General features: G+C 35.7%; 1 protein-coding gene and 1 non-coding gene across 3 annotated transcripts in view; both read left to right on the plus strand.

The window, feature by feature from the left end:
* NELL1 (neural EGFL like 1) overlaps positions 1-24,993 on the plus strand; it is a 1,037,291-nt gene that overhangs the window by 550,926 nt on the left and 461,372 nt on the right. The gene's annotated exons all lie outside the window — the stretch shown is intronic.
* On the plus strand, positions 13,293-13,456 carry LOC126019415 (U1 spliceosomal RNA). The gene has a single exon (XR_007499131.1). It is a non-coding gene; the product is annotated as a U1 spliceosomal RNA (small nuclear RNA).

Genomic DNA, 24,993 nt, shown 5'->3' on the forward strand with positions numbered 1-24,993 from the left:
ATTCCTATGAAGATAAGAGATAAAGGAGAAAGTGATATGACAAAAAATTTTATGTGGTCCTCATTAATTTGCTAAAAGGATTTTTATTGTTATTAATGTAGAAATAAAAATATTGAAGCAAGTATATATTTGAAAAACCTCAAGTAAGTTTAGTTGGGCTTAGTTTTAATAGTCTATTAATTTAATTTTAAATTTAATACTCTAATGTGAAGAGGTCTGTAGTTTAAAAGACACAGAAATAGAAGTTGTCTTGCAGAAGTTTTTAACTAGCTATTAAGAAAATATTTTTCTACTATGAAACATTTTTAAATAGGAGAAATCTGATATTTTCTCATTGAACTGAGATACATCAAATGGAAGCATTATCCAATTAGAATATAGTGTTAAATTACATGGTTATCTTTACTGTGCAAGAACATAACATGATTATTTAGAATTTACTTGTTCTTATTTACTTTGTCAATGTCTCTTAGACTTAAAAGATGTAATACACCTATAAGAATAACAAGTACTATTTATACTACGATACATACTTGTATACACATTTTCTCAACTTTCTATAAAACCTAAAACTCGTAGTGTAAAATATTGTTATAATGGCTTTTTGTTCACTGATTACAAAGCCATATTCATCACCATTTTTACCACCTCTTTGTTCCAAGTATCTTGACCTTCCCTTCCCTCAACTCAATTGTGTAGATAAGATTTCTCAATACACTAATTTTGGCCCTCTGTGTTGCTAACTGCTGTGTATCTTTATGTGTAACATATGAGAGAGAGAATTCTGTATGTATTCCTTTCCTTCTAAATAACTTCACACAGCAAGATTTTGTACTTGTTTAAAGTTGCATAGTATTCTATTGTCCATATTATAACTTCTTGAACAATTAGTTCATAGTTGGATATTTCATTTGTTTCCATATCTTGGATATTTTAGTAAGTGCAGCAATGAACAAATATGTGTATATATCCTTTCAAATTAATATTTTTGTGTTTAGGGATAGATGACAAGACATGATATATCTGGTTATTATGATAATTATACTACTAGATTTAGATAGGTTTATTTATTTGCTTTCCATAGATTCTGAACCACACGACATTCCCACTAACAGTGGGTTAAATTTCCTTTTTCACCACAACAACCAACATTTTTATTTTGAGGCTTTTTGATATCTGCCATGAGATATCTCATTGTTATTCTGATTTGAAATTTTTTTGAAATTTTAAATTTTTATGGGTGATGATGAGCACTTTTTAGAAAGCATATTGACTGTATGTCTTTTTGGGAGTAGTGTCTATTCATCATCTTTCCCCATTTCTGGATGGATCATTGAATTTTTTAAATACATTTATTAAAAAGAAAATGTATCATAATTGACATAACTAATATAACATAATACATTTGTTTCAGGATGACAGAAAGCAAAGTTATCAAAAATATAAAGAAAATGTGTGATCTAAAATAAAAAAATAAAGAAATTGGAAAGAGAAAAGAGAGTTCATTAATAGCTATGTTCGTGATAATTATTGTATCACCGATAAAGTCATTAATACAATAGCAGAAGCTTTAGTATGCTCTTTTTTTTTAAGATAGTAGATGGACTAGAAGAAAGATGCATGTGTGTGTGTGTGTGTGTGTGTCTGTGTGTGTGTCTGTGTGTCTGTGTAGCAGTTGTTGTTTGCATAGGCACAGCAAAATATGGGAGAAATTGGAAGGAGAAACCTTTGTCCTAAAAATAGGGAAACCCAATCCTTAAAGTATTTTGTCATAAGACCAACTCCAGGCACAAAGGCCTACTAAGTTGTGCAACCCCTTAGACATTCTCTTTTGTTCCAAAAACAGTTCTTGACCATCACAGTTGTTGCTTTTGGGTTTCTGTAGTTAAAGATCCTGGTTTCTGTACAGGTTCCATGTTGACGGCTGCATGGTGTATGGCATCTTCTGGTTTCATCTCACTATTAGGTAGCATTGCAGAGAATCCTGCCCTAAAAGCAGACTGTTGCCATTCTTAGGTTGTCATGGTGTCATAAGTACCATCTTTGGAGTAAGTCAATGCCATGACGGTAGTAAAGCCTTTCTTGTTAAGAGTTCTTATTCCCATTGTTTAGGGAAGTCTCTTTTCAGCAGGACGATGTCTGAACAGTGGTAGGGTCTTCTGTGGTAGAGGATTGCTTCCAGGTGATGTTATAGACAAACCTCACAATTAAGGGGCAATACAGCAAGCCCTGTCCAGTAAGCAGGTTATTGTTTTTGTTAAGTCTTCTTAGTGTTAAGGGAAGTCTTTTTTGAGTAGATCGATGTCAGAGCAGCTGTAGGGTTTTCCCTGGAAGAGGAATACCTCCAGGTGATGTTATATACAACCTTGGATGTTTTGTAGATGTCTTCTCTAGATCAGGGGTGAATGGAGAATGCCCATTCTTCTGAGGCCTGTGCCAGGTCTTTATGTCAATGTTCAGGGTGTAAGGTCCCATTGCACTACAAGATTTGTGTGTTCCCATCTCTATTAGATAAGATCTTATTGGTATGTATAGTATTTTCCCATTTTAGTGTGCCTAAGCAAACAAGAAATAAAGCCATGTGGTGCTATCACCTAAACAATTCCCTAAACAATGAGAAGACTTAACAATGACCTGCTTACAGGACAGGGCTTCCTGCATTGCCCTTTCATGGTGAGGTGAAACGAGAAGACACTCCACATCATGACTTCAATTTAGGATATGCAGATTCCAGAATCTTTAATACAGAAACATGATACCAACAACAGAGACTGTGAAAAGTGTGTTGGCACTACGGACAATGTCTTGGATCGGACGATAACTTGCCTGAAGCCTAAAGTTGGTCTTATGCCAGGAAACTTCAGGGGTAGGATCTCTTGGTATTTAGGCCAAGGTTATTCCTTTCCATGCCTATCATATTTTGGTGGGCCTCTGCAAACAACAATTGCCACTCTAACACCGTTTTTACTGTGCTCCTTTGACTCTAATCCTTAAAATGCACCCACTTAAAATTTGAGGTTAAATGCACCCACTTAAAATTTGAGGTTAACTTAAGCTAATATGCATGTACATGGAAATGTAAAAAATACTATGCCTCTAATGTTTAAGGAGTTACGTAAGTTTTATGGCTTTAGATTGCCTTGTGTGCTGTTAAGAAATATTATAATGTGCTACAATCTGGGGACTTGAGGGACAAATTAATTGTACATGGATTCTGTTTTATTTATCTTAACTTTCTTTGGCTGAAAGTTCAAAGTTAAGATATCAGAAAGAGGACTTCTGAGAATTATGTTATGGCTGATTGTTCTTCCACTGTAACTTTACCTTGTCCTCTTTCTTTGCATCTTTTGTTCTCATAATTCAAAATAAAAAAAATTAAAAAAAAAGAGTTCTTATTCCTGGTGATGGTGTAGGAAACCATATTTGTTTTCGCAGATGGTGTCCATGGTTCAGGGGTGAATGTTAAATGTTCGATCAGCTTAAGTCTAAGCCAACTTACTATGCCAGGAGTTCAGGGTGTAAGGTCCACTGCAGTGCTCCCATCTCTAGTAGATAAGAACTTGTTTGCATATGCAATCTTTTCTCATTTTAATGTGCCTATGCAAAAAGGAACACCCACCACAAGTTGGTGCATATGGCAGTTAAGATATCAAGACCAACAATCCTCAAAACCTTTTTCTTACATGGCTTCTGCATAAAGACTGTCTACTAGAATTCTAAACTAAGTGGATCCCGAGGATGGGGGAAATTGCTGCTACATGACAAGGTATTCTGGTCATGGATATGCTTATTAAAGGAATGTAACTAAAGAGATATTCAAAGGAGATTTGTATGTTCTTTTTAAGTCTTTTGAAATAGGCGGGGAAGGGGTAAGATCTGGAACTCAGCTTCAATCTGTGAGTTGTTTTTTTGGAGTCTAGGGAAAATGGTTCCCATCAGTAACATATCAGGGAGTATCCTCAAGCGAAGGGTCTTCTCAGCCACGGAATCTGGTAGCAAGTAAAAGTCCACGGTAGAGGGAGGTGAAGGAAGAAGGACCACCAAGAACGAATCAATAGCAGCTGAGTGTCGGTTTTTCTCATGTATGGAATCTATCTTTTCACTTGGGGGGTGTTTGACATCTGGCTGGGGTGGGGAGGATGTTCTGCTTTGTGAGGAGTTAAGTACATGGAATGTTATCTTGTGAGTCTTGGGCATTCTGTTTCCTTTCCTAGGAACAATCTAAAATTATGAGCATTGTGGTATCATGGTAGACTAGGCATAGTAGGGTGTCCATGGTTTTGGGAAATAAGGACCTATGAGAAAGGACCCCAGTGCAAGAAGATCTGCTGCACAGCTGGGTTTATGGCTGGTGGGAGGGGCAACTTGACACGACTGTCTGGCCTTGCTGTGAAGGCCTGGCTTGGGTGTCCCATATCCCTTCTGTAGGGTTTAGTACAGGGGGCCTTTTGGCTAGCTTTTCCCCACACCCCTGCAGAGATATCCCAGTTACCAATTGCAAAAGGAATGGCGATTTCCTAGTTGCTGGGGTCTGTGGAGGAGCTGGGTCATTGGATTTTTTGTTGTTGACTTTTGTCAGTGATCTTTAGATTTGGGATATCAACTTTTTTCTGATAATAATTTAAAAAATAATGAAATTTTAGTCATAAGTCTAGATTGCTTTTATTTAAGTTTTTAAAATGTAGCAAATGCATTAAAATACATATTGTGTTTTGAATCCAATTCACTGGGCAAAGGAGGGATTTTACCTAACAACTAGGAAGCTACAGATATTCCTTTAATACTGCACAATTCAGATTAATACTGCTATGCTCTATTTCCAAATATAGAATCAGGCTATGCAGCTTGAGAACTCAGTTTTCAAGACTTTCCTTATTTACCTTCTTCAAATGCCAGTCACAACTACAGATGCATCTTTAGGCTTACTCTTGGCCCTGCCTGGCAGGATGTACAGGCCATATGTAGTGCTGAATAATGAACTTGGGTCTGATGCATGCAAAGCAAATGCCCATCCTACCAACCTAACTACATTTACATATATTACTTATATTACTATTACAGTAATATATATTATATATATATATAGTAACACAGAGGGCCAAAATTAGTGTGTTGAGAGAACTTATCTATACAATTGAGTTGAGGGAAGGGAAGGTCAGGATACTGGGAACAAAGAGGTATAGTTTGTGAGTTCTTTTCTGTTCTAGCATGGAGTAGAAAGAAACTGAATCACATTCCGTTTTGCACAGCCTTCAAGATAATTGAGTGGGCATGCCCCCAGGGTAGCTGTGCATGTACCTATTTAGTGCTGTACTGCCCTTGACCCAAATTCATTACAAAAGACTGATAATATTTCTGGATGTAATACAGTTGAATTGTGCATCCAGAATCACAATTAGGCTTTAGCATAAAGAAATCGTACTTACAGCATTGGTCAAACTGCCTGGCAACCAATCTCATTTACATTCACATTTTGTTTAGTACAAAGTGTGGTCATTTCTCTTCACTAACACATCCAACTCATGGCATGTTTGAAGTGCTGTTGTGGGTCTTATCCACATATAGATAGATGCGTAAAACTATATTTTGAATTCCTATTTTATTTTAAAAAGTGATTTAAAAATTAAGTTATTTAAAATATTTTTTATGTTTCCTTCTTGTTGATGAGGAGTAATTAATTTTTGGACCACACTTGACTGTGCTAAGGATTTACCCCGGATATTGTGTTTAGGGATCATTCTTGGCAGGGTTCAGGTGGGGACTGAAGTGGGGTAAGCCTCAAGCAAGTCAAGTGTCTTAACTGCTATACTATCCTCTCCAGCAATTTAAAATTCTTTATTTTCATCTCAAACATTTATTGAATTAATGTCCATAGTTAGTTTAACACAGTATTTTTTTGTTTTTTTGTTTTTTGGTTTTTGGGCCACACCCAGTGGTGCTCAGGGTTTACTCTTGGCTGTCTGCTCAGAAATAGCTCCTGGCAGGCATGGGGGACCATATGGGACACCGGGATTCGAACCAACCACCTTTGGTCCTGGATCGGCTGCTTGCAAGGCAAACTCTGCTGTGCTATCTCTCCAGGCCCTCACACAGTATTTTTTAAAAAAGAAAGACTTTGTATCTTTTTATTTATTTTTTTAGTCACAGTGAATGACAATGCTATTTATGGTTGGGTGTCAGTCATACAAAGTTTGAACACCAATTCCTTTACCAGTGTAATTCCCTCCGCCACTGTTTCCTGTTTCTGTTCCACTTAAGTCTGCCTCTATGACACAACTTTTTTAATACAGTCTACGTACTATGGTTTATATTACCATTGCTCATAGAATTTCATGCTTAATACTATTTACCACTTGTAAGCCATGACTCCTTTACTTTCTCTCAAGTGTTTGTTTTTTATTTAAGATACCTAAGAATAATTCATTACTGATTCTTGAGCCATACTGAAATCCTATAATTTGCTGGTTAAAATGCAATATGTAAGTTAGTTTATGTTTACCGAGTATATACCTATTACTTATTTTGTGAACTGTAAAACCATTTATGTTCTCTCCATTTTTATCATCCTGTATATATCTTAACAAAATTGTTGATAAAATAACAAGCAAAGGTATAGAATTTTCATTTATTTTATTTTAAATAATTAAGGAAAACTCAACTGGCCTGAATACTTTAATTCTCACAACAAAATGTCTAGCAGGACAGTATTCTCAGAATTAGCCAAGTCAGGTGCAGTATGACATCATTAGGAACAGATCGTTTCTAAATTTTCACTTTGCTATTTTCAGCATATTTTAAATTTGATCTCTCTCACTTTATGGTTTTAAAACATCTAAATCAACTCTAAGTGTCAAATTCTGATTCCACAGTACCCCAAAGTCAGAAGGGAACAGACAATTTTCTTTATGATGTCATTTTTTAAGACCAAAGTTTAATTTCTCAGAAGTCCATCCACAAACCGCATATTTTCATATATATTTGGTTAAAATTGCTTAATATAAATATATTCATAAAAACATCCAAAGACAAATTTAATTATTTTGTATCTATATCTCCCCCAAGACACTGTATGATTATGTTCCTTTATATTCTCGTATCTGGAATGTAAAGAAACATAGTGAGGAAATAACAAATGCCCATACGTAACTTAAACTGAGAAGTGATCTTTAAAAGGAATCTTATCACAGTTAAGCAGTGTGAATAGGGTGGAAACAAGAGTGGTGGACCCTGGGACAGTGGTGGAGGGAATTTGGAGCACTAGTAGAGGGGATGGTGTTGGGATGTTTCATTCAAGAAACCCTGCCATTATCAATATTGTGAATCATAGTACCTAAAAAGAAAAAAAAAATTTGTCCTCAGTGCTTTGGCGGGTTCCAGTTTTCTGTTTATTTTCCATGATCAAGCAAGGAAAAGACTGTGTGTGCTTTTTTTGTCCACATTTATGTAGGCACCAAAATATATATTCCAATGTATACAAATCTTTGAAAAAAATCTTTCAGATATTTAAATTTAGGCTTCATTAAAAGGAATGCAACTAGATGCTGATCATGCTAAATTTTTGTTTGTAGATATGCACATATTACAGACATATATATTTTAGTCACATATTTCTGTTAATTATTGAAGAAATAGATTATTTTATTTATGCATTTATGAAAGAAATGTAGATTAATATAATTCTGGGGTCTGGACACTGTATATAAAATAGTCTAGAAATATTTAATTATAGCAAGTTCTTACTGTCATGACAGTGAAATCTGTCATATGCATTTCTGTATAAAAATTACATTGTGGTCCTTTATGCCATTTTTCTCCATAAGAAAAGAAACTGAAAGAAGCCTAAAGGTAAGCTAATGGAATTTTTAAATTATAATAGTTCCATATAGAAGAATACAGCACATATAAAAATGATATTTAGAAGCCTATTCATTGACAATAAAAGATTATTACCATACAGTATGATGAAACCTGCATTACTGTATAGGCTATTTGTGGTTTAAAATTGCCTGTGTTTTGTATGGATGTACCTAGGCAATTATATACATGCATGCTCATATTCAAAGAATTAACAGTTGGGGAATGTTCCCCCAAAGAAGCAGGTAACATAGTATTATTGAGTAGAGAATTAGATACATGAACATAGTGTGCATTTTTCAAATTTCCTCTGGAATAAAATATAATATAATTTACATTATATTTCATTTCCAGAAATATCTATTATTAAAATTTAGATTAAAAAGTGATTTGAACATATTTTTCTGAAGTCCCCTCCTGTTGGTTCCAGCTATAGAAAAAACTTTAAGGGATATTCTTGTCTCCATTGGGCTGATGCCTTTCATTCTTATGACATATCTTATATGTCTGAACTATGGAGATTAAAGCACTAGCTTTACTTCATCTTGCTCCTAAAGAATTTGATTGGTCAACTGAACAGATGATGGGCATTTGCAATTATGATGCTGTTTTCTTCCTTGTAGCTCACTAAAGGGGATCTGATAGCCAGTCCTAGCTGCCTTATCCTTTATATATTTTTTCTCAGGGGTTTCTGAATTCAAGACAGCTGGTCTGGATATTTTTTGGCAGGGGAATCTGTGACCAAGACAAAAAGAGTTATTGAAGGAGACAGAATAAGATCCAGAAGTTTCACAGTACTGCAAACACTGCATGGGACTCTGGCTACATAGATTTTTATTCTTGCCACTGCCACTAGTTCAATGAATGAATGTCACCAGCTCATTGTTTTATTTTGTAATGTGAAAGATTATGGTTTAACTAATTTTATGGCTTTCAGTCAGAAGAGCTCAGATTCCAAAGTAGGTGTCTAATAAAAAGAGTTCAGCTTCTTGAAAAAAAAAAGAGAACTACAAAGGACTAATTTTCTAATTCTATAATGTTTAACACGTGGTTACTGATTTCAAGGAGATAATGGTCTCTTGGGGGGCATACAATTTACATTTAAGAAAGTAATCTTATAGAACTTATTATGCAGGACTGAATTGTGAGGTGTGGACAGTAAATGGTGTGATCAAGAATACTGGTACTAAGAGAAAGGTCATTAATTATAGCAGGGTAGAGAGAATGTGTTTCCCATAAGACAGTGTCTGAGAGAGCCTGAATTTGGCAGTGTTGGGAGAATTGAAAAGTGACAGGTGTGAAATGGTTCAATCATTGTGTCTGTTGACCTGGAGGTGACATATATAGATGTTGGAAAATTGAAGGCTCCAAGATAGGCCTGCTTTCTCTTTTCTAGCTATGGGCAATTATGAGCAATGTCAACTTGAATCAAGTTCTGGTAAATACATACTTCTTTTCAGAATCTGTGAAGAGTAAGGGAGATACCATTTGTAAAGTGCTTGGGAAAAGTGGATTCGCCACCGAATAAATGCTTGGTGGACATTGTTTTCCTATTTCTACTTGACTACTGAGAAGTCCAATAGAATTCAGGAAGCTAAGGAATTTTCCTTAAGCCACCACTCAAAATTTCAGAGCTAGGAATTGAAATGCAGGCATTTTTTCTAGAGTCTCAAATATAGCCTTCATCACAGTTCATTTCAAGATACTCATATTTATTTTATTAATTTGAGGAGATCCTTAGTGGGAGGAGGCATATCCAGCATGATAAGAAGCTATTCTTGACTCTTTGTTCAGAAATAACCCCTGCCTTGGTCCAGGATTATACTGGGATTAGTTAGTTGCATGCAAAGCAAGTACCTTATATCCTGTATAGTCTCTCTCTCCAAACCCTGAAGTTGACTTTTTAATGCCAAGTCACTGTTTTCTACAAATATCCAGTAAATGAAAGACATTATTATAAATACAGAGTCTGGGATATGGGACTAGGGAGTACTACTATATAATTCTCAATTATGCCACTTGCAAATTGAGATGTGAAGTTTCTTTAGCTGTTTCATGCCTTATTTCTTTAATACCAAGAAACAAGTTGAGGTTTTATGGTTTAAAAACACACACAATCCTAACTGAAAGACTTATTTAAAAATTATTTAAACAATTGTGATTTACAAAGTTATTCATAGTTGGGTTTTAGACATAGTATTTCAGAACCAATCCACCACCAGTGTCATTCATATTCCACTATTATTCCAAGAACCCATCCCATACCAACAACCTACACAGTTTGCCACCATAACATGCAATTTGTAAGATTTATTGTTAAAGTTTGGGAAACATGATTTCATTGCTTTAGACTTAAACTTGGAAATTTAGTTCTGCCTTTCTTCTTTTTTTTTTTATAATAATAATTTTTATTTTGACCAAAGTGGATTACATGTCTTTCACAGTAATATTTTAGGTACATATTAACATTGAATCAGGAGATTCCCATCACCCCTATTTCCAGCTTGCATCTCATATCCCCCTCTCTTACCCCCCAGCCTGCTAGTATAAGTGGTCCCCTCTGTGTCTAGCTTGTTGTAGATTGGGTATAGATTCTTTTGTCGTTGGCTTTGAATTTGGTGTTTAAGTCCAATTATTTTTATTAATACTTAGTGATCATACAACTGTTTGTTCTTGGTATTCTCCATTATTTCCCCCTCAATTTGAGAGGTGGAGCAAGATGGTTCAAGTTATGTGATTCTGTTTGAAGAAAAGAAAAACAATAAAATGGGGTAAAAATCAAACAAGCAGAAAATGGGCAGAGTCCTTAGAGGCTCTCAACATCAGTTTGAGAGAAGAAAGGGAAAAAGGAAGAGAAACACCACAACAATACAAAAAGAAAAAGAAAAAAAATCCAATTAGCACTACAGTAATAAAGACAAGCACTACATAATAACCACAGTCCTGAAATAAAAACAAAACTGAGCGCAAAAAGGAAAACAACAATAACAAAACCAAAGACCAAAACTAAATAAACAAATAAATAAAAACAAACTTATTTTCTGCTGCTTCTTTTTTTTCTGCATAGGCACAGTAAATATTGGAGAAATTAGAAAGGGAATTCCCTTGGCCTAAGAGATATAGGGTCTCTCTACCCTTAAAGTATACTGTCATGGGAATAACTACAGACTCCTTGCATGTTCATTTACTCTCCCCTAGATCGTTTTGTGGTGTATGGAAGACACCTGCTCCGTCATGGGTGATAAAATTAGACCTCTGTATCTAGAGATCTTGGTATCTTCACAGGTCAAGAAATGGAGCTTATGGAGAAGTCTTTCTTTATGGTTCTAGAAGTTTTGTTCCTTCACTGTCATTTTAATTAGTCTTCTATAGTTGGTGGTCTTTGTCATTGCGCTGATCCTAGGATGAAGCCTGGGATCGCATCTTTCATTATGTTTCCAGAAGACCCATTCAATTTCAGTTGTCTCAATCAGACCTCTGGAATTAGAGATCTTGGTTGTTGTACAGATGGTAGGCCGAACCCTAGTCTAGGGCTTTTTTATTGGTCCCAGGATATGTTCTGTCCAGTCATGGTTATCACAGTCAATCTTCTCTATATAACTATCTTGGCTTTTGCACAGATCAAAGATGACAAGTCTTTTGATTTTGTCTTATTATTAGATGGTGAGGTAAGACAACCTGCTCTTAGATCAGGCTGTTGCCATTTCCTCATTGTTAGGATATCATATCAAAAGTGGCACATATTGGTGCCAGAGAAGTATTAAGGATATCCCAGAGAGGGTTTGGTTCCTGGAGATTTTGTGGAGAACTGTGTTTCTATGTTTTTATGTCTGGGATCCAGGGTTCAAGGTTGGATGGTTGCTGTCTAATCACTCAGAGTCTAAGTTGGTCCACATAACATATGCTCAAGGTGGTAGGTGGCCCTGTATTGTAAAAAAGTGTTAGTTCTTATCCCTAGTAGATAAGAGCTTGTTTTTATACATAAAATTCCCCCCTTTTTTAGTATGCCTTTGCAGGAAGAAATGGTGCTACATTATATTGCTGGTGCATTTGGGGGTGGGAAGAGAAGACAGAAACAAGACAAAAATTAAAAAATATATATACTCACATATATATAAAGAAAAAAGAATTTTTAAAATGAATTTAAAAAGTAATTAAAGGAACAAGGTGATACAGGAGACTACCTTACATTTGGGGAAAAACAGGTTAAGAGATAGTATTATATAGGTTTTAAGCTTATGAAGGAAATATAGACTTCCCCATTGTCTTTTGAGATTTTCTTGTGGGGTGTGGGATCCTGGGCGCATTTTTATCACACATCCTGGTTTTCTTGAGATTGAGAAGAGATTTGCAGCAGAGAGGTCTTGGGTAGAGTTCTTGCAGTTGAGATCCTTTTGGAGCTGAGTCTGATATCAAACAACAGTCCACATTAGGGAGAGGTGAGAAGGACGGCCACACAGCATCAGTCAGCAGGATTTTTTTTTGTAGTTTCTTGCCAAGAACGAGGTGTGGGTCTGAGTGGGCGTCCCTTCGCTTGGGTGGTGGGTAATGGCTTATTGTGGTAAGAGGTCGATCTTGATGTCTAATGGATTAAAAACTGAGGGTAAAGAGTTTTATTAAGGTGGGAAATCGGGTTGGGATTGGGGGGGGGGTGAAGGGATAGTGGGATTTCTGAAGGGGGCTGAGGCGATAGTATATGGAAGGGGCTATATACACTATAGGAAGGGGTTGTTTACAATTTAGGTTTGGCTCTCATGGAGGAGTCCTATCTCTATGTGCTCATGCCCACATAGAAACATACAATAGTGAGCTTAGGTATAGCTTAAGAAAAAGAGCAAGGGAGACCAAGAAAGAAGATGAGAACAGAAAATAGGTAAATATTGTACAAGTAAGGTAAAGAAACTAATAAATCAACTAAGAGAGATTGGGCTAGTGTGTCAAAGATGGGAGGTTTTCTCAATTTCTAGGGATTTGGTTAGTGTTGGGGTTAGGCTTCCCTGAATGAGAGTTTCAGGATTAGGTGATGACTGGAGCAATTTTGTATACAGATAGGTTTCAAATCTCGAGTACTAAACAATGTGTTAGTGAGGTCTATTTATATAGGTGGTTATCCTAGTATTGTTCGCAGCACCTTATGTATTGAATTTCCTTTCCTAAAGGGGAAGTAACAGTGTGGTTTTTATTTGACATGGATTGAATTGATGATAGTGAGGAGGAAAAGGTAGAAGAAGTAAAGGGAGAAAGAAAGAAGTAGTGAGAAGAGAGAAGAAAAGAGAAAGGGAATGTTAGTTTGCTTAAACGTGTTCGATGAGTAGGTCCTATAATATAAGTCTGTGAGTCACAGTTGCCTGCTTCAGTGGTCTGGCTGTTCATATGCTTCAGGTCCTAACAGAGAGCATACCATAGAGATAAAGGGTATGCTAAAGTGTTTTATCAATATACTTACCTGGCAGGGGAGATACCATGATCACGAAGGTGGTTTCCCCAGGGCGAGGCTCACCCATTGCACTCTGGATGTGCTGACTCCTGTGATTTCCCCAAATGTTGGAAACTCGACTGCATAATTTGTGATAGTGGGGGACTGCATTCAAGCAAAAAACTAAAAAAAAAAGTGTCTTATCAAGACATTTTTATACTGCAAACTGAGTATGGTATCTAGTGTGACTGGGCACCTAGAGGTGTCAACTTAGGTTGTCCACCCTTTGTATCCAAGAACCCCTGTGGACAGAAAAGCTGAGAGGTTATTTGAAATATAGTAAGATTAAGGCATTAAAACATATTGTTTTGAAATGCTTTTGCTGGAGTCACAGACTTCCCATAGTATTCTTTACCTGTAATCCTGTATAAGATCCCTAAGACATTATTATGGACCTTTATAGTAAAAGGCTGATTGCATACCTGTTCTCTCTACGCTGTTATTTCTGCTGTTGCTGGTTTCTTTATGGTATAATGTATAGTTGAGGCTTTGTGTTGCTCCTCTTCAACTTGTTTTGGACACTCCTCTCCAGTAAATGTTGATAATTACAGTGTTTGAAGTTAATACCCTGTTAAACCATTGTATTTGTTCATGGAGTGTTACATGTATAGATGGTGTATATTCTAGGTACTTCAGAATAGTACTATCATTCTGTGTTTATCTTTTATCTTCTGCTAATACTTGGTCCTTTGAGCACTACAGGGTGCCTCTTTGGAGGTACCTAAGCACTACCAGGGTGGTCTTGATAATTTTTGACACCACCGGATCTGAGCAGTACTACATCCTGAAGCTATTGCTTTGGAGTTTCTACCCTGGTTTTTTCCCAAGAATCTTGAAAAGTAATACTGAGACTTTATTAGATGCCACATTGGAGGCTACCATAAATAAATAACAAAAATTTAAAAGTACAATCAATTAGTGAATTTATTTCCTTTTATGATAGCGATTATTTTACTTTTTTGTTTTTGTTTTTAATAATATTTTCTATTTAAACACCTTGGTTACAAACATGATTGTGGTTGGGTTTCAGTGATATAAGAGGACATCCCCCTCATCAGTGCAACATTCCCACCACAAATGTCCCAAATATCCCTCCTCCCCACCCTGCCTGCCACCTGTACTCTAGACAGGTTTTCTATTCTCCTCATACATTTTCCCCTCATATATTCTCATTGTTAGGATAGTTCACAATGTAGTTATTTCTCTAAACTCATCATTCTCTGTGGTGAGGTTATGAAGTGGGCTGTAACATCCAGCCCTCCTCTCTTTTGTCTCTGAAAGTTATTGCAAGAATGTCTTTCATTTTTCTTAAAACCCATAGATGAGTGAGACTATTCTGTATCTTTCTCTCTCTCTCTCTGATTTATTTCACTCAGCATAATAGATTCCATGTACATCCATGTAAAGGAAAATTTGATGACTTCATATTTCCTGATGGCTGCATAATATTCCATTGTGTATATGTACTACAGTTTCTTTAGCCATTCATCTGTTGAAGGGCATCTTGGTTGTTTCCAGAGGCTTGCTATGGTAAATAGTGCTGCAATAAATATAGGTGTAAGAAAGGGATTTTTTGTGTTGTATGTTTGTGTTCCTAGGGTATATTCCTAGCTGGATCGTATGGGAGCTTAATTTCCAGTTTTATGAGGAATCTCCATATCGCTTTCCATAGAGGTTGAACTAGATGGCATTTCCACTAGCAGTGGATAAGAGTTCCTTTCTCTCCACATCCCCACCAACACTGCTTGTTCTCATTCTTTGTGATGTGTGCCAATATCTGTGGTGTGAGGTGGTACCTCATAGTTGTTTTGATTTGCATCTCCCTGATGATTAGTGATGTGGAGCATTTTTTCATGTGCCTTTTGGCCATTTGTATTTATTTATCCAAGTGTCTATCCATTTCTCCTCCCCATTTTTTGATGGGATAAGACGTTACTTTTGATGGTAATTTGAACATAAGAATAGTATTAAAATGTACAAATTTTAAGTTAGCAAGTCTGTTACTTACAAAGGTATCAAATAAACTTTTACAAATAATGGCCAGTCTTGCATTAAATAAATAAAGATGGGGCTGGATGGCGGTGGATGGCAATGGATTTCTTTCTGCCATCCCAGGCCACGTGGCTTCGCAACCCCATTCAGCCGGCAGTCCCAGGCCCAGGTGATCGGCATAATCAAGACTCACTCACAGGCATCAGGAAGCATCAACTTTATTCATGCCCTATCCACCACAGGTGTGTGGCCTACTCATAACCTTTCAAGCACAGCAATACTTTGCTAGCCCTGCATCTTATCTCCTGTTAGCCATCTTCCCTTTGGGCTCCATGCTTGTCAAAGACCAGAACACAGAGGCCCAAAAGCCAGAGCGCCCAGCAGCGCAGAAAGGGCCCGAATCCCCTTGGTCCAATGCTTATCTAACTTTTCCAAGACCGCTCCCAGGAATGGGTGGGGTCTTGCAGGTAAGGTAACACCTAAAATTCAGTTCCCAAGACCCCTCCCAGAAATGGGTGGGTTTCAGGTAGCTACACCAAATTCAGGGTCTCAGATAGGTACACCAACAGGCCAGTTGTCGATTTTGTATTTTAATGAACCATTGAAAAAATTTTTTCAATAGATTTCTTGCTGTGGATTACCTAAGACCTTAATGGAATTTCATATTAAGAATAAAATACTGGGGCCGGGCGGTGGCGCTGGAGGTAAGGTGCCTGCCTTACCTGCGCTAGCCTAGGAGACGGACCGCGGTTCGATCCCCCGGCGTCCCATATGGTCCCCCAAGCCAGGAGCGACTTCTGAGCGCATATAGCCAGGAGTAACCCCTGAGCGTCACCGGGTGTGGCCCAAAAACCAAAAAAAAAAAAAAAAAAAAAGAATAAAATACTATTTTCCTTTTTCCTTTCCCACTTTTTCCCATTCAAGTAGATTATATTGATATAGTGACATTGATTAAAGGAGGAAAACAATATGCAAAACTACTAATATAAGAGAGATAGAGAGAGTGAAGAGATAGCTCTGGTCTCAGTGAGCAAGTATGTGCTCTGACTATGTCTGTTTCACATTATCCAAAGTAAGTGACTCACAGTGCAGAGAAAGGATTCAGGTAAAGATGTTTCTTCTGATGCTTTGCTTGGCCTCAAGCAAAATATTTATTTTTTCTGAGTTAAGTGAATATAGCTCACAGTTTTGGAGCCAAACCTATGAGGAATCTAGAGTGTGGTGTCTTCTTTTCTTATTTAGGATTTTGAAAATTCACAAGCCATAAAATAACACTCTCATGATATGCTCACCTCTCACAGCTGCCAGAGGTCTGAATTTACTCTATTATTACTTGAACATCATATGTTTCCTGTTCTTGCCAGGTTTTCCTCTTGGCTCTTTATTCTTCGATGTGTCATAACTTTACAACTTGAATCTTAATCTATTTTTTCATTTATATTTGTTACCTTGATGTGTGTGCTATTTTTATGGCTGGGCCTGATACATTGATGGTTTGAATGAAAGGCTGAGGGTTAAACATTGCATACATTGTAATGAAAAAGTGTTGGCAAGGATGTGGAAAAGTTTGGAAATTCCATGTGCTGAGTATAGATATAAATAGTACAAATACTGAGAAGGGATCGCTGATTCCTCTACCAAATCAAAATATATTTAAAGTGAAATGATCTAGTAATTTCACTTATACATTCAAAAGAATAGAGGGTAGGGTCATATTCATCATAGCTTTACTTAGAGTAGCTGAATTGTAGCAGTAGTTAAATTGTTCCTGGAAAGATAAGTAGAACTCAACATATGGTATATACATACAAAATCCGTTATGCCACCTTTAAGAAGTTGTAAATTTTGATTAATGTCATATGCTCAGTAAACTATAGAAACAGTATTTTTGAAGAAATAGGCCAATCACACAAAGATATTACTGTATGGTTGCATTTACATGATATCCCTAAAGAGAAGATAATGGAAGTATGTGTAATTTCAATTTTATAAGACTAAAATTCTGAAAACGAAGGATTGGAATAACTATACTACAATAATCCTGAATGATAGCAAAATTGAAAGTAATTAATATGGTAAATTTTGTTTATTTTACAATTTATAAAAGTGATACAGGGAAGGAAGTACAGATGTTCAAAGTGTTTTTCCATGATGTTTTTTAAAGTCAAGTGCAGAAATAACATTTCCTAGTTTTTATGGCTTCCTTAACACACATAGAGAATTAGCCTCCTTTTTAAATCATATAGTGATTTGTTCATTTATTATTGATGAATTCACTAAGCAAATATCAATTGAAAAATCCACTAGACATTAGTTATGAGTCTAAATGCCAGGAATGCATTAGTAACTAAAACAGGAAAACTTTGCTATTAGAGGAGTATGTATTCTCTAGTTGATTGAAGTTAAAGATCAAACAGGTAAATATATGTTATTTCAGTCCTCATTAGGAACTGTAGAGAGGAGCAAAAGACATTGAATAACAACAGCTTGCTTTACCTGTGACTAATCAGGATTCAATCCCCACCACTCTGTATGGTTATCCAAGGACTGCTAGTAGTGATTCCAGAGTGCAAAACCAAGAGTAAGAATTGAGCACTGCTTAGTGTTGGGGGGAAAAAAAGAAATGAATGAAAGGAGATAATAATGTGCTGTGGACAGCTATGTAGGTTTATATGGATTGGGCATATAAGCAAGGGCAAAAGCAGTGAGGAAGCTGATAGCAGGTTGATAGTACTATGAAATAAGAGGACCAGCAAATGGATAGAATACTCAGGTACTCAATGATTCAGGATTAAATATGATTAAATAAACTCATAGAATAAGTATATGAGTTTTTTTTTTACAAAAATTCTGTGATTTCTGCTTTTCTCAGTGCTACAAATTATAAAATTTAGGCCATTGGAGAAGTAGTGCATTACAACATTTTTCCTTTTTATGGAAAATAAATTTTTAGTGTTCCTAGTCATTAAAACAATAGACAATAAACAAATCAGAAATGGCAATTTGAATGCAGCGTATGGAGGATTCAGTGCTCATATACCATTTCTAGTAACAAGATCTCCATTTTTAATTCTTTGGATAAATGTGGCAAAGTTCATGCAAGGACCAGGAACTACCACAAACCAACTAGAAGGCAGAAAGAGTTTAGGATTTTTCTTTTATTTGTATCTATATGGTTTTCCACTTTTTCTGATATTAGTAATTCAGAAAAGAATGTTACAATCCAAATTTTTGATGCAAAGGAAAATAAAATATGCAATTAGTCTCTTAACATACCCAGGCTATTGCAAGAAGGTCAGTATTTTCCTCTTGTTGGTTGATGGTGTGCTCGGGATTTTTCAGTCAATTGACTTTGTTCTTGTAGGTAGAAGAAAGGTGAAGATTGCATGTTTAAAATGCTAGAACTAATGCTTTCATTTTGTCATCCTGAAGTAGGCTTCTAAGTAATAGCAAATAAATAATCTGATGGACATTTGTTGATTGGCTGAGAAATTTGGCTTAGAAAGAAAGATTACTGAGGACATCTGAGGACATTAAGTAATTGTCTTGAAACTCAACTGACCATGGGTTAAATTACCACATTAAGAGAATCAATATATGTCAAGAAGGAAGTGGGAGTGTGAGGATGCTTCAGGTGAGAATATTTTTCCTCCTGAAACTAAAACTTTCATTTACCAAACTCTTCTAGATTTTTGTGTCTCAAAATAATTGATATGAGTATACACATATATGTGTACTTTTTGATTCTTGCCTTAATTGTTTCATGATCAATATTTAGAAATGTAGTTAGTGTTCATACATTACATAAACAATTTGTGTCTTTTATTCATAATGAGTGGTTTGCTAGGAGGAACTGGATCAGGATAAAATAAATTGGCACTAGTTATTAGAGGTACTTATTTTAATCCAGAATTTTACATTATATACCATTAGGCAAATCATTTTGCCTCTTTGGACCTGTTTCATTATCTCTAACAATAATTTTTTCAGAGGCCCTATTAATCTTTGATCTCTTAGAAGCAAGTAATTTTGACCTTTTCATCTCGTTATCTATAGTTTCTTTCAAAATGATAGGAACTTTGTTCTTTTTTATATTTGAAACTTTATTTATGCACTGTGATTTACAAAGTTGTTCATAATACAGTTGTTTTAGTATTCATTCCAATATCAATATTACCACTAGTGTGACCTCTCCATTAATATTACAAGTCCTGCCCCCAAACTTATCCGGCCTCCAAAATAGGACCAAAATAATTTACTTTATAATTATTTTACACATATACCTCACAAAGCTGTTACTAAAGTCATTGGCAATTTTCTGAGCTGTTAGATTCTAGTTAAGTTTTTGTGTTATTGTGTTTGTACATCGAACTTAGTCAGTTTCTATGTAACATCCCCATCTAATTTGCTGTCTTACTATTGGGCTGCAAGTAGTATAAAATATGGAGCCTGTTACTCCAATAGCTATGAAACTGGAATGATTCAGCAGCTTGGATTCTCCCTAAGGTTAGTTTTGTAGTTGGACAATTTGTACACCAGAGGGAGTTGGGTGTTGGTAGGGCATTAGGCCTTCCAGCATAGTTGGGATATGTCCTACTGCTGTCAGCTTCAAGTGGATCCAGAGATTTTTGTCCAGAGAGAAGATATACCTATGTTGACTCAGTTACGATATCTCTCTGAGATTAATTATGGAGCTGGGTAATTTGTATGCCAGAGGTACACTTTGTTCCTTTTCCTTTTAAATGGACACTTAGATTGATTTGTAGTACTGTATTTGCTAGTGATTTTATTTTGTAGAAATTTTATTTTTGAAGGTAACTTTTAGATTTATATTTAAAACTTTTAAACAAATGTTTTAAAAGAATGTGTGAGCATCATTCCAGTATGCTCTTTCTTTAGCAGTGTTTGTTTCACTGAATATTTCATGCAACTTTTGCATATCGACTCAGTTCATAATGATGTTTTATTAACCACTATTGACTTGTGATTCAAAATTATCATACAAAGGATCAAAAAAACTTTACCTTGCACATCAGGAGATTTCTCTGAAGAAGAAATGGATATACAGGTTCTGAGTGGACAGCTAGACTTGCTTTTGAAATATTTTCATACTAAGTTTTTTAGATGTTTTTGAACACTTGTTTCAAATGTTATCTCTAGTATTCACCCCAATCTTTTTTAACTGGTACCCAGAATGTCATAGAAGTATTTTTTTCACAAAGGTTGATTTATCACTAGGGTAGTAGGATGTAAGAAGGAGTTTTGGACATTCTGTAAAACTTGGTTCTATATTCATGTTTCAGCTCTGGCTATCACTGACTCTAAATCAGGAAAAACATGTTGCACAAAACTGTCCCCTATCTTTGAGGGCATTATGGAGTAGACTTCTGTTTTAAAGCTTCAAAAGACTATGATTTAAAGTGTCCCAGAAAGTCAGAGGAAAGGCATCACTTTATCAAAGGATCAACAAAGAAGTTTTCTTTGAGTTAGAGGAGTTATAGTTATCAAATAGATTTTTTTTATTTTTTTATTTTTATTTTATTGAATCCATTGTGATTTACAAAGTCCTTCATAGTTGGGTTTTAGACATACAATGATTCAGGGTCAATCTCACCAGCAGTGTCCACCTCCCTTCACAATGTTCCCCAAGTGTATCTCATACCATCCATCCTGGCCCTTAGCCTATTATAACAGATAGATTTTAAGTTTAGATTGTTAAAGTTTGGATATCTTGATTCCATTGTTATTGCTTTGGCTTGGATATTTAGTTCTGTCCTTTTTTAACACTACCAATTTACCTGAGACCACTTAACACCTTACACCCATCCTTTCATATTTGTATTTCACCTCTTCCACTCAGATTCTTTCCTTTTCCTTGCTATACTCTGAGGCTAAGGGTGTTCAAGACAACTCCCATTAAAACCATTGCATTTCTTCACGTAGTTATTCTAAATGTCACCTATAAGTGATATCTATATGTATTTATCATTCTTCTTCTGGCTTACTTCATTTAATATGATATTGTACAGTTCCATCCATGTTGCTGCAAATTTAATGATTACATCATTTCTTACAGCTATGTAATTTTACATTGTATATATGATACAAATCTTCATGATACACTCATCTTGTTGTTAGACATCTAGATTGATTATTGTACTGAGTTGTCTTGATTATTGTGCTAAGTGCTGCAACGAATAGCAGTGTGCATACAACCTATTGGATGAATGTTTTTCTGTCCTGGAAGTAGATACCCAAAAGAAGAATTGCTGAGTCATATGACACTTTAATTTTGAGTTTACTGAGAACCCTTCATACTGTTTATCATAAATGTTGGATCGAGCAACATTCCTCACATCAGTGGATGAGAATTTCTTTCTCACCATATCCCCACTAACAGAGATTGTTACCATTAATTTTGATATGAGTTATCTTCACTGGTGTCAGATAATATCTCATTGTTGTCTTGATTTGTATTTCTCTAATGACATTTGAGCATTATTTTACATGTCTATTTACATGTTATGCCTCAGAGAAGTATCTGTTCATTTCCTCTCTCCATTTTTGATGAGGCTTTTAGGTTTTGTGAAGTTTACCTTTGTGAGTACTTTGTATATCCTAGATATTTATTTGATGTGATGAGTGAAAAATAATTCTCCTGTCTTCTAATTTTAGCCCATATTTCTTTTGCCATACAGAAACATTTTATTTTGATATAGTTCCATTTATTCTGATTTGATTCTTCAGCCCTGCCATTGGTATCATATCATCAAAGACTTTTTTGAGGTCTAAGTTTTGGAATGTTCTTCCTATGTTTCCCTCAAACATATATATTTACTTATTGAAAATATTTCTCAGATTTCACTTCTAAAATGATACTTATTTTTTTGCCTGACTCCTTTCAAGTAGTTTTCAGAACCCCATAGCTGAATCTCTCCCAACTACTCTAGCTATAATGTATGTTGCCATATGATCATGAGCAAAGATGTTTAGGGCTTCATTATTAGCCAGATGGATTTATGAACTTAAAGAGCTGTAAATTGTATCTTAATGATATTTTCTGTCAGCAATTACTTGGTTATACTCTGTTGAATAATCAAGTACACATTTATATGGCATTTTCTATATTTTCCTCAGAGTGGCTAGGAAGTGGGGCATGGCTTCTAAGGTGCTGAGATTTTGAGAAGTAAAATAATAAATTGCTTTGCTTATAAAAACCTAATATAGAAGTAGGGAAATAACTATATTCTACTCTATATATTAAAATAACTTGAAAACAGTTCATTTTAGTAATAAAACTGCTTCAAACTTTAATTTTAATCTCTAAATTTAGTTTAAAAAAGAAAGAAGACTTGTAATTTGGGGCAAAATGTCTGAACATTTTTGAGAATACTGATAGCGCCACATAAGGCTGTATAGAAGGTTAAACAATAATATGTAATCAGAGCTGTTGGAAACTTCTGACTCTTGGATATTTAGGTGATTGCTGTAAAAGTAATATGCTTTGGAAGGACGAGAGTTTAAATGATCAGGTACTAGATTGTGGGTTTCACAATACACATGTCCATGTACCTAGGTAAAGCCGTTGATAAATTGAGTAAAAATTATTAATAGAATAAAGTATTTTTTTAAATTCTGAGACTAGAAAGATGACATTTCCCTGAATGGGACTTTATTAGAAACTGTAGACCATTTTTGAGTAGAACAGTGTGCTTTCACATTTGTAGTGATGATAGAATAATAATACATGTATAGTCCATGCTGTTTAATAAATGAAATAGTATTGAATTTTATTTAATCAGAGGATTTAGGAATAGCTAGTGTTTACACAAATTATGTAATACTACTTAACACTTCTCACTTTCTTCTGTTCCTCTTTCCCCCTCTGAAATATATCTTTACTCCCTTTATCTTCCCTTTCTTTCTTCTCTTTCTCCTTATACTCCTCCTCCTTTCTCTCCTGTTCCTCCTTCCTGTGTGTAACCATTTATTTTCTTCAACCCAAGGCTGTTGTGCCAAATGGTACAACAACTTTTATCACATATTTAAGTGAAGACATCATTACTCTTCAAGTTGAAATTATGTCACCAATTCTCCTTTATGAAGCAAAAGGATTGCTGTTCATTAATAGAAAAGAAGCAAAGAAAAGGTAAATTGTTTAGCACCGTTTTTAAATGCATAATTCTTTCTGATATTAACATGGTCCAAATAATGCCTCAGAGTATATCTTAGTCTGATTTGTTTGTCCTCCTTTTACAGAAGAGAGTGGACATCATGTGCAGAAAATAATATTGGTGAGAGATGATTCCCCACAAATGGAGGAGAAGAGCTCTCCAAGTGGGTTTTTTGAAATGGAGAAAAGGTAGCTGCAGCATCTACCATCCTTCTCTTCCCACCTAGGTTATCCTGGGAAGTCCCTGGGAAATTCAAAACAGATGAGAGTCTGAGATGGTCCCCTGAGCCCTTATACCACACAAATGGATGTCACATGAGCCCCATGAAGCAGCTTTCAAACTGTACCTGAGTTTGTTATTTTCTGCATCGTGGCCTGGAAGGTGATCTCTGATATGTAGTTTCTCAGGGAGCTTTGAACTCAAGCTGGAAAGAGGAATTATTCTTTACAGGAAAGGAAAGTTAGTCTTAAATCTTACCCAGGATTTTCAGGTGTACAGCCTTTTCCTCACAGAAAAGAATTTCAGGAGATGAATAGTGAAGTAAAACAAGTTTATTGGGGAAATAAACGGAGGGACTGAGAGAGTTAGATTTAGACATGTGCTCAGAGAGAAACATGGGCTTCTCCAGAGTGCATGGATCCAGTACACATCGCAAGGAGGTGTGTGTGGTTTGTTTCCACATAACAAGGAAATAGACATAATGTATGAAAATTCACATTTCAAGACAGGAGGTTTGGGGTGTCATGTGCCTAGCTAAAGTATGAAAATACACCTTTAGCTATTTAGGGTATATTCTACAATTCCCCATATTTCCTCCTCCCCTCTTGCCAATCCATTGCTGTATTGGTTGCTCAGAGCAGTTGATGGCTTCTATAGATATTTTATGCATGGCCTTTATTTCAGGGATGGAGCATTGTTTTCCTATATGATCCAGCCACCTCTCTTCTCAGGTTTTCATTCTTTATTCCAGGGATGGAGCTTTATTTTGCCATATGGTGCAGCTACCTCTCTTCTCAGGGATTCATTCTTGCTTGGTTCTAGAATTCTGCCTCTATATGGTTTTTACATACTCTTGTGATGAGTCTTTTTTGGTCAAATATGTCTATGAATTTGGGATGGTTTAGACTTCAGATACTGTTTTTCTCAATTTATATTATTAACAGAACCTCCTCATTCTGTCTGCAGCTAGTGTGTATTTCACTCCTTGTGTGGTGTGTCACACCTTGTAAAGTGAAATTACAGTTTTTTGAGTGAATAGAAAAATCAAACTAGGTTGCATGTGAGAATCATATATTACTGATAGAGGAGTCTTCTTGGTATAGTTAAATATGTGTAAGACACATATGATATTAGAATAAGAATGAGAAGGATTTTGAGCAAAGCACAGCAAGCCAAATTTCTGGAGGATTTCCCTTGGTTTAGATAAAAGAAGCAACAGAAGGAAAAGTGGCAATAAAATTAAAATATCATAAAATAGAAATAAAAAGGAGGCATGAG

The sequence above is a fragment of the Suncus etruscus genome, chromosome 9 (assembly GCF_024139225.1).
Source record: "Suncus etruscus isolate mSunEtr1 chromosome 9, mSunEtr1.pri.cur, whole genome shotgun sequence".
Lineage (NCBI taxonomy): Eukaryota > Metazoa > Chordata > Mammalia > Eulipotyphla > Soricidae > Suncus > Suncus etruscus.